Below are 11139 nucleotides of genomic sequence, written 5' to 3' on the forward strand. Positions count from 1 at the left end.
TCGAGGTTAGTGTTTTTGGAGAGGAAGCTGGGTGTTTCGGTCTTTTCCTCTTTATTCATGTGGGATGGGATATTGCCAGTCGAGAATGATTTTGAGTGGCAATCTGGCTTGAAGAATTTTTGTCCTCTTTCTTTCATTGATCGAGAATTGCTTCTTTTCCCTTTTCACTTCTTTTTGATCTTTGATCGGGAATCCTTCTTTCCTTTCTTCTGTTCTTTTCTTTATTTTCATCTCTTTTTTTCTTTTTTCTTTCTTTCCATTTCTTCCTTTTCTTTCTTTTCACTTTTCCTTCCCCATCCCTTTCTTTGGGAAATCGGGTTTAAGCATTCTATTTGCTCTCCCTTGAGGAGATTCCGCTGTCCTTTGCTTCGGGGGAAAGGATGAGGATTCCTTTTTTATAGGCCAAGGTTCAAAAAGGTCTAAGGTTGTGTCTCAATGGGGTCTTTTATCGTGGGAACCCCAATCTTGATATCTGGGGCGAAACAAATTTGGGTGTCAAGGTGTCGATTTCGGGCCAAACTTCCATATTATTCCATAAGGCACGCGTGACAATGATGATTTGAAAACAACGTGCAAAATTAGTCATGGCTACAGCCAGATGGGCCCTCAAGCATCCCGTTTATGGCTTTGTGATACTACGGTTGGGAATTTACACAGACATACCCAACGTTTCCAAGTTATGTTCTTTCATCAGTTCAATGAATTCATCCATCCTTATCTCGGTTCATTCCGGAAAATAAACTCTTAGCATCAGTCCCTTGTTTCCAGAAGATACGTTTGCTCTTTACGAATGATTTATACTTCTTAACTATAACATGTCGACCTTCGCGGTCTTTCTTTCTTTTTCCTTTTTGTTTCATTTTTATATATTCACAAAATTATACACCTATGGTCCTCTATGAAGAAATTTTCTTTGTACATCTACAATCTTATACATGACAAACTTTTTCTGTACACGCATTGGAACTCTTTCTCTTTACGTCACACGGTCTATATACAAACCCTATTTACGTTCAAAGATTTTTTCCATTTTTCCCAACACACACTTACGGTTCATACAAAAGTTTCTTCATATACACTCGTTGCTCACACACACAAGAATTCCTTTCCACGCATCATTTACACACAAAAATCCTTTTATACACACTTTCCTTTTACACATATATATAAATAAAAACTTTTTCTTTTCTTTACGAACATGACTTTTATTCACAACGCTTCTTTCTTTTTTTATCATGATTTTGGTTCATTTTATTTTTAGGACGACGTTCCTAAATGAAAAAATTTCTACGCGGTTCCGGAATCTCTACAAACACTATTGACAACAACGAAACAAGTACTGACGTAACAACTCAAACGATATGTATGTACAAAACAAAAGTCAATCAAAACGAAACAAACGTTAGTCCCTCAATTAAACAAAAATAAAATGATACGTAACAGATAAAAGAGGAAACATAAAAGAGAATATGGATCTGGGAATCCTACGGTCATGTGGCTCCACATGCCACCGGACTCTTGGGTCACGGTAACAAAAAGTGGGGTGGTCGACAAAAGCAGAACTTTTGCTCCTACGTATCCTCAATTTGTGATGAGGAACTCAGACCTACGTAGTTCTTGATAACAGTGAGACTAAAAATAGTCTCAGTGTTTTCTTCACTAAAATGCGAACATGCTTTAGTAAAGAGACAAAAAACTTCCAACTGATAAGAGCATCAAATGTTTTTTTGAATGAAAAAAGATGTGTCTATCGGGGAAGGAGAGCATGCTGATGAAATTTTCTCATAACCATAAATGAGATTTTGGATATTAGCATTTCGTTTCTAAATGACCATTTAGAGGAAGCACTGGGTTCAACAAAAATAGAAGAAAATCACTCAAAGCGTATCAATCTCACACATGTAAGTGTTTTATCCTAATTCCGAACCATAGATATGTCATGACTTGATTTTGCAAATCATTTCCTATCAAATCAAAGATTACATGCGTGATCATGGATCAATAGGACTTATTTTGGGAATAGTTTTTAGGTGAGGAATTTGGCTTTGAGTGTTTTTGCCTTTTCCTTTTCTGTTTTTGTTTAGTGCGTGGCGAGAAAGTCGTTAGCGCACACGATTTTGATTGGCAATCAAAGGGAGAGGACCACTTTAGATCGTGGTTTTCTTGTTTTTTTTTTCGTTTATTTGGTGACAATTCTGTATTGTTCAGATATTGTCTGGTCTAAAGAACTTTCTGCATGTTTCTTCTGTTTTCTTCCGATCCTTGATCGAGAATTTTTCTTTCTTTCTCTTTTTTTTTTTTGCTTTCTCCCACTCTTTGATTGGGAATTTTCTTTCTTTCTTTTTTTTTTCTTGTGTCTTCTTCCGAGGGCAAGGATTGACATTCTCACCCTGGGTCAAGGTTTATGATAAGTTGGGATTTTGGCTCAAGGCTTGTAGAACGGCTGGTCACGATATATGTCAGGGTTTGGCCAGCGGTTCGGGGATAAAGGGGACGTCCCACATTATTTCCATGATACACATGCAACAATGATGATTAGGAAATTTTATGCAAAACTGGTCATGCATGCACCTATGTGGACACTCAAGCATCAAGTTTTTTATGGTCATGTGACACTAGGGCTCAGGATTCATTTTCCCTATTTAAGTCAACCCAGTGTTTCCAAAATACGTTCTTTTATCAATTTGTGCATTCATTCGAGTCCATTTTGGGCGTCCGGGAAAATTTTCACAGCATTCACCCTTCAGGTGTATACACATTTTTTTTTTCAGAAAATGGTTAAGATCAGTAAAATCTTTCAAAGAAAAGTTGGAAATCATCTTTTTTCACAAGCATGTTGTTTTTTTAGTTAGACAACTTTTTATTATTATTTTTTTTTCTTCCTTCTTATTCTTTTCTTGCTCACTCTCTTTTTGCTCTCTTTTTTTCATGAGGTATTTTGCTACCTAAACATATGTATATTTTTGTAAAGTATTTTGCTATACACATGCGTGTCCCAGGTATCTTGCTACCTAAACATACATATATATGTTTTGTGAGATATTTTTGCTATATACATGCATATCCAAGGTATCTTGCTACCTAAACATACATATATATATATTTTGTGATTTTTTTTTTTTTTGCCACATACATGCATATCCAAGGTATCTTTCTACCTAAACATACATATATATATATATATATTGTTGGGTATGACTACCTTCTGAGCTTGTGCTCATTTTATTTAAGTTCCTAGGATCATGAGCAACTAGGTGTGTCCTGCTATGACTTGAGAAACAAAAAGTGATCAAATAACAAGCAGAGATTTAAAAAGTACTAGGTTGCCTCCTAGTAGCGCTTCTTTAACGTCTTGAGCTGGACGCATGATGGCTTGTCGGTCACGGACCTAGTACTTTGCTTACCTTTGGCTTTGGACTTGGTCGCCTATTGGTCGGCCATGGGTCATAAGCAACGCTCTAACCTTTTTGTGGATGAGCTGAGGTGAACTCTAGAGGTGATGGCGGTGCGTCTGTTGCCCGCTACCGGCCATCCCCAGGTCGCTGTGGTGTTTCGCCCTGCGCCTGCCTGGGGGCGTAGTACTTCTTGATGAAAGCTCGATTAGTAGGGGGCCTGATGACCTTGCTAGGGGCGACAGGCACTCCGTAGAACTGACAGAGGCCCGTAACCAGAGCTGGAAACCCCAGGGCCCTGTTGGACTTCTTCGGGTCCACTGGGTGTCTTGTGGGCGCGATCCCTGCAAACAATAGATGAAATCAGAAATCAGTTGAGCGAGGTGCATACTTACCTATGTCATGATGACGTGACCTTGCCGGGGGGAACGGGCACCCTGTTGGACTACAGAGGCCCGTAACCAGAGCTGGAAACCCTAGGGCCCTGTTGGACTTCTCCGGGTTCACTGGGTGTCTTTGTGGGTGCGATTCCTGCAAACAATAGATGGTATCAGAAATCAGTTGAACCATCTGTATACTTACCTATGTCACGATGGCATGACCTCGCTTGGGGAACGGGCACCCTGTAGGATTGACAGAGGCTCGTAACCAGAGCTGGAAACCCTAGGGCCCTGTTGGACTTCTTCGGGCCCACTAGGCGACTTGTGGGCGCGATCCCTGCAAACAATAGATGACATCAGAAATCAATTGAACCATGTGCATACTTACCTATCTCATGACGGCACAGACCAACTGATACATCTGCAGGGGGAGATTGGCATTGTGGTCGCCGGGCAGAATGATACTAAATAGCAACGTCATCCATATCCATGTAAAAGTGGTCCTGTTGGTGCGCATGATCCACACTCGTCTTTTGCAGCGGCACGGGTGAAATCTTCCCCCATATGCATAGTAGATGTGTGATAGCCTCCCTCTCTGGATGTGCTCGCACAGTTGGTCGCCCTCTAATATCAGGGGTGGCCCAGGAACTGATAAAAGGAAACTACTGGCCCCTTAACCGGGAGCGCAAGTCTCGGTTAAGCATCTAAGGGCAAAGGACCTTATATTCTCTTAAGGTGTGGATATGGAGCATACTGAAAATGAGGACGCGTAGCCCTCTAAAGGCGAGGGCGTGCAGCCCTCTGCAGGCGAGGACATATAGTCCTCTAAAGGTGATAGGTACTAGTACCCAAGGGTCCACCTTTATGAGAAAGCAAGAGATCGACACATCGAGAGGGCAGGTCATCCAAAAAGATTGGACACGAGATGTAGGAAATCTATGCAGTTAACATGATTTTTAGGGATGCAGACGCATGCAACCTTTGTTGTGAAATTTGGTAATGCTGACCGCACATGAAACAATGCAATGCAATGGAAAGTTGTACAATGTTCATGACATTCTTTCCCTATTCCGTGATTTTGATTTTGATTTAATTTTTTTTGGAAAACACAGATTGACTGTCCTTTTGAATTCATGCAACCTTATCCTATCTTTTGCAAATCCCTCTGGGAACTCCCTCAGAGTGTATATTCTGTTTGATTTAGTCACTTGACCATTTTGGAGTGACGACAATGGAACCGTTTGACGTTTAATCAATCTATTTGAAATTCCAGGGTTTGTCCCCCCCCCCCCCTTTTTCTTGTTAAAAAAAAACATCGACGGGTGAGAACTTTTGATCCGCCCCTATGTTCACTTGAGGCTCATGCACGATGCCCCTCATTGCCCCAGTGTAAGGCTTTGAGGTACCAATTGTTATCTTTCGTCATGACCTTATAGCTGAGAACCTATTGGGTGAGAACTTCTAATCTGCCTAGGTTTGCTTGAGGTTTTTTGCATGGTGCCTTTCATTGCCCCAGTGTAAGGCTTTGAGGTACAATCGTTGTCTTTCGTCATGACCTTGTAGCGAGGAACCTATTGGGTGAGAACTTCTAATCTGCCCCTAGGTTTGTTTGAGGCTTATGCATGGTGCCTTTCATTGCCCCAGTGTAGGGCTTAGAGGTACCAATTGTTGTCTTGTTTTCACAACCTCGTAGTGAGGAAGAATGAAAGAAGCAATTGATTCTTGCAAAAAGAATTTTCCAAGGACGAGAAATACTTGAAGGATTTTTCATTTGATGGATTTAAGTCAAATGACTCCTATGTAGAAGCAAGATGTTTTGATGTCTTGATGATGCTAAAGGATCAAGTGCTTCTAAGTTTTATTCAAGACAAGAATCCAAGAAAGTCAAGATATATGATCAAGTTTGATCTCTTAGAATCTTTAGGAAGAAGTTTCCAAATTGAAAACAAACAAAAGGTTTGACCAAAGAATTCTATCATTTCTAATTGAGATTTGCTCTCTGGTAATCGATTACCAGCAGTTGAAAATGTTTATAACAGCCACTAGAAATTTGAATTCAAAATTTATAATGTGTAATTGATTACACATGGATGGTAATTGATTACCAGCAGTTTATTGAACGTTTTAATTCAAATTTTTAAAACCTGTAATCGATTACACAAGTCTTGGAATTGATTACCAGAGGGCATTTTCAGAAAATAATTTCCAAGAGTCGCATCTATCAAATGTTTTATGAATGGCCATCAAAGGTCTATTTATATGTGACTTGGAAACACGAATTTAAAGAGAGTTTTCATTGCTCAAAAAGTTTTATCCTCTCAAAAGATTAAGAGTTTTTCTAAACTGAAATGTCTTTATCCTCTCAAAAAGATTCCTTGGTCAACCACTTGCATATTCAATAAGGAATTTTGATTGATCTTCATTTTACAATCTATCTCTTTTAAGAGAGATTTCTTCTTCTTATTTCTGAAAAGGGATTAAGAGACTGTGGGTCTCTTGTTGTAGGGGATTCTTGAACACAAGGGAAGGGTTGTCCCTATGTGCATCGTTAATCCGAAAAGAGAGTGAAAGTTTAATTGGGGAATAATCTTCATATCTTAATTCAACCCCCCCTTTTTCTTAAGGTAACTGAGGCCATTTATCCAACATCCTATTCTTGATAACTCACTTCTCTCTAAAAATACAAACTTTCCGGAATGAATAATGAGCTCACATGAACGTCTTGAAAACACAGTCAATCAAATGCCTTTTTTTTGAACTTTTTATTTTTATTTTTATTTTTATTCTGAAACTTATTTGTTTTGAACTTTATTTGTTGTTTTACGGCAGCCCCACCAACGCGCAAGACGAGTAATCTCTGATTGAACGGTCTTGGAAGTCCAAACTCAAGAGCACAGGTCGCTTGAGCAAACAGACCAATGGCTTGCACCCACATTCCGGTGAAAGTTGAATAAGCAAAGATGCGTTTATGAGAGGATGAGGGACAAAGATATCAACTTTATCCATTTCATTTAACATTGTAACTGTGGTTTACAATAATGGTACAAACTTGAAAATCCTGATGAGTCATTTAGACACATCTAACAACAACTTTCAAAATTGCCCCATGTGTGGCATCTCTTGTTAATGTCAGGATTTACACGCGATTCTCCTCAAATTTCAGCCAGCCCATATCAATTAGACCTTGCACCTTACGCTTCAGAGCCCTACAATGCTCAATGGAATGCCCCGGGGCTTCTCCGTGACAAGCACACGTTGCGTTCGAGTCGTATTCTGGGAGAAATGGAGGTTGATGAACCTTGACTAGGGTTATGGCTACCATTGAATTATCAAGTAGATATGGGAGCAAGTCAGCATAGGATACTGGAATTGGGGTGAATTCTACAGGCTTTCTCGCTGCAAAATTCATTTCTTGGTTGGTGTTTTGGTTTATGCTAAAGGTGGTGTTTGTCATTGGAAGTGCAGTAGGTAGGCTTTGTGGTTGATTTTAGGGATGGCCTTTATGGATAACTGGGCGGTGGGTAAGGAGAAGGTTTGTTATTGGCTGAGTAATGACATTGTTGGGTTGGTGGGAAACTTGGCTGTATAGGAATGGCAGTCACAGCACGGGCTTCTCCTTCATCCTACCCTCTTCATTTGCCCCAGTTTTCTCATTTGTCCAAGCAGGATGACTAAATTTGCCTCTTTTCAGACCCACATCGATCCTTTCACTAGCAAAGACCAAATCCGCAAAGCTTTGAAGGTGCGTAGCCCACCATTTTCCATAGTAGAATACTGGTAATGTGTCTACTATCATTGTCATCGTTTTTTCATCATTGAGGTGTCACTTGAGCTGCCAGGTTCTCCACCTTTGGGTGTATTCTTTGAAAGATCCGTGCCCTTTTTTTTTTTGCACATGTTTTGTAGTTGCATCCTATCCGAAGCCATTATACCGACACTACCTAGCGAAGGCAACCATTAGGTCCTCCTAGGAATAGACTTAGGAAGGTTCCAAGTTAGTGTACCAGGTAACAACTACCCCAGTAAGACTTTCTTGGAAGGAATGTATCAACAATTCCTCATCTTTTGCGTATGCCCCCATCTTCCGACAATACATCTTTAGATGGTTCTTGGGGCAAGTAATCCCCTTGTACTTGTCAAAGTCCAGCACCTTGAACTTGAGAGGGGTGATGATATTGGGTATTGGGAACAACTCTTCTAGGTTAGCAAAGGCATGATATTCACCTCCTTCAATGGCCCTGAGCCTTTCCTCTAGATGATCCAACTTTCCCATTTCTGCCATAGCATGAGGGTTTTTACTTGTCGTGGAATGCAAGAGGTGTAGTTGTGGGTGATACTGAGGGCCCTCCAAAGGGTTTTGTAGGGGTATACCACCAACTGCTTGCCCTTCAGTGGCACATCCGAGGCAAGGCTCGAAGTCGGCTAGATTGTGGCGGGGAATTTCATGTGCCTCCCCCACAGTTTAAGAGACATGTGCATGATCAGTTTGGGGTTGTTGGCTCTCAATGGATATAGGAGTGGAGTTATTGACATTCTTATTGGGAGTGTACGCCACATTGGGTGGCGTATAGTTGGGAGGCAAGCCATATGGTGGGAAGGCATGCTTGTTTTAAATTTGCGCATAATGGGGGCCGCCTCTACTTCCCAAATCTTTGCCTACCATATCTAAGGTTGGATGATTCATTTGGTTGAGGCCAGATGGGGGCATCGGGTTCACCTTAGCAACAGTGCTGGTAGCGGCAAATGTAACCGCATTGGCTTCCATTATCTTCCTCATGCTCATCATGGCCTCCATCATTGTGGCCATTTGCTCTTTCATGGCCTCCATGTTGGGTCTTCATCTGCTCTTGCACCTCCTCTACTTCACCCATTACTCTAGTTCTAGCACGGGTTCGGTAAGGGCATCGTAAAGCGTGTTCTTTTCTTTTTTATAACAATGATTAAGTTTTTCTTTTTTTTTCAAGGAAAGAATGCAATGAGCAATGCAACCAATGAACAACATGGATGTATGCGAATGATGCACAGTTGAAGTATTGCAAATCTTTACGCAGGACATGGGGTTGAATCAATTTAGATTTTCAACATGGTCCATGACATCTTCGTCAAGGTGAAACTGGAAGTAACAAGGACATTAACAGTCCTAAATGTGTTTGGTAGTAGACGAAGCAGCGATGTAACCCGATCCATCTTTTGCCCCAATTTTTTACAAGATGGTTACTTCCATGCTTCATCTTGACTTGATGAACTTTTTCGTAAAAGCACGAGCTTGGTTCAACCCCATAACCCAGGGAATGGCAATTTTGATCGCCAATACTTCAACAACATTTCATAGGGATGAAAGACTCGAGAATACGCATGCTATGCATGGAAAATGTAATTATGAGATTGAGATGCCCGAAGAGACATCCTTTCTTAATTAACCACGCATTAGGTACCATGCTCAATCATTTTGTTTTGTTGTTTGTGTTTTTTTTAATTTTAGAAATGGGTTTATGATCCCAACATGGTTGGCTCATGGTACCTAACACATGCAACTAAGAATGCATCATGAATTTTCATGCTTTCTTTTTTGTTTTTGTCTTGCAGGGGAAAACGCAAGGGTTACGCATGAGCAAACATGAAAACAATTAGAATGCAATTGGTAGATCAAAAAAGTTTGTTGAACGCATATGCATGATGATGCAATGACTCATGCAAAATGGGAATGTGATAACGGACAAATGCAGGAACGATATGTTCATTATGATGCTGAAGAGATGTTTATGCGGTGCATGATATGAATGCATTTACGGACACGAGAGCCCGGAAAATTATCTCTCCTTATTGCGCATTTGGGGGGCGCAGTGCCCCATGTGTGCAGTTAAGAAGACGATATGGATCTTCCGGCTTCCCATGACAAAAGACGAGACCCACATACAACGCATGTGTGACGGTATGATGCAGATGTGCATGCATGAAACGGAAAGAAAACAACACAAAGGGCTAATTCACACATACGAGACTGCAGAGATCCAACTTTAATGCTACGTTTTGGGCATGATGGCGCCTCAACGTAGTATTAAAAAGGTTACGTATTACTCTAAAGAAACCAAACATCACTAGCAAAACTATAAACTAGTGCTATTTACCAAAAAATGCATGAGAACGAATGGCACGGAGCGTGTTTGCTCTTTGCCCCTATTTGGGAACCTATAGGACAATATCTAGGGGTCTCTAATAACCACTCCCCAACAATTCATAACTCACACGGCTGTTTTCTAGAGGTATCATCACTCAAGATAATAATATTGTGGCGGTATGGAATACCAGCGACAACACATTATAAAGAGAGAAAGCTCTACACGAGGTTTCACTATTATCAAGCAAGTCGGAGACCTAGCATGATGATAGATTCACCTTCACTCCTTAAATTCCCATGAACCCGGGTATAGGGCCCCTTTTTTACTCAAACCCGTGGATGCTTAGAATGCAGTGTAAAGAATGCGAAATAGACAACAGTTATTTACATTTTACACAGTTCAACAAATGCACACACGAAGTTTCACAAATCCACAATTCCTTAAAATAGGCCTAACTCACAAAAAGTCCCCAGTGGAGTCGCCAACTGTCGCAACGTGCCCTTTTGCGGGCGAGCGAAGGCCAGGCTCACGGGTGCGCTTTCCAAAGGAGGAAAGATGCACGGAGTCGCCACCAACGTTTATTTGTGGGAAACGTCGGAAAAACCGAAGGAAACCGGTCAAAATGAAAATTCTAAGTTCGGGAGTTGTATTTACGTTTGAGGAAGGTATTAGCACCTCTCACGTTTGTCTCAAAGGACAACAACCTATTTTTTAGAATTGTGGAAATTGTGTTACCTTAACTTTTACTTCTTTTTATTTTTTGAGGTCGACAAAAAGCGGGGCTTTTGCTCCTACGTATCCTCATCGAAGAGGAAATCAGACCTACGTAGTTCTTTCTTATGCGTGAATCAAGTGATTCTTTTTACTTGAAAGGTGATCATTTTAAGGCGTTGGACCTTAAAAATGATCCATTTTACTTGGTAAGAAACTGAAATGATAAACTTCCAAAAACCCTATTTTTTGTGGACGAGCTTGACTAGGCGAGTTGATTTTAGCCTTAGTTTCACTTTAGTTATTAGTCAATTCAATTAAGAATGAGAAATCCCAAAGAGAAAACGTCCGATTGATTTTTCGCTTTATTTTACTAAAAGGTATTTTTTATTGTTATATTATTATTTTACCTCTTTTTTGATTTCCAACGTGGTTACGGCACGACCGAACGATCGAAATTCATTTTAACCGAAATTAACGGATGATGCAATCCAAACGATCAGTGGAAATTTATTTTATTTTTAGATTAGGCGAGAA

The sequence above is a fragment of the Glycine max genome, chromosome 14 (genome assembly GCF_000004515.6).
Source record: "Glycine max cultivar Williams 82 chromosome 14, Glycine_max_v4.0, whole genome shotgun sequence".
Lineage (NCBI taxonomy): Eukaryota > Viridiplantae > Streptophyta > Magnoliopsida > Fabales > Fabaceae > Glycine > Glycine max.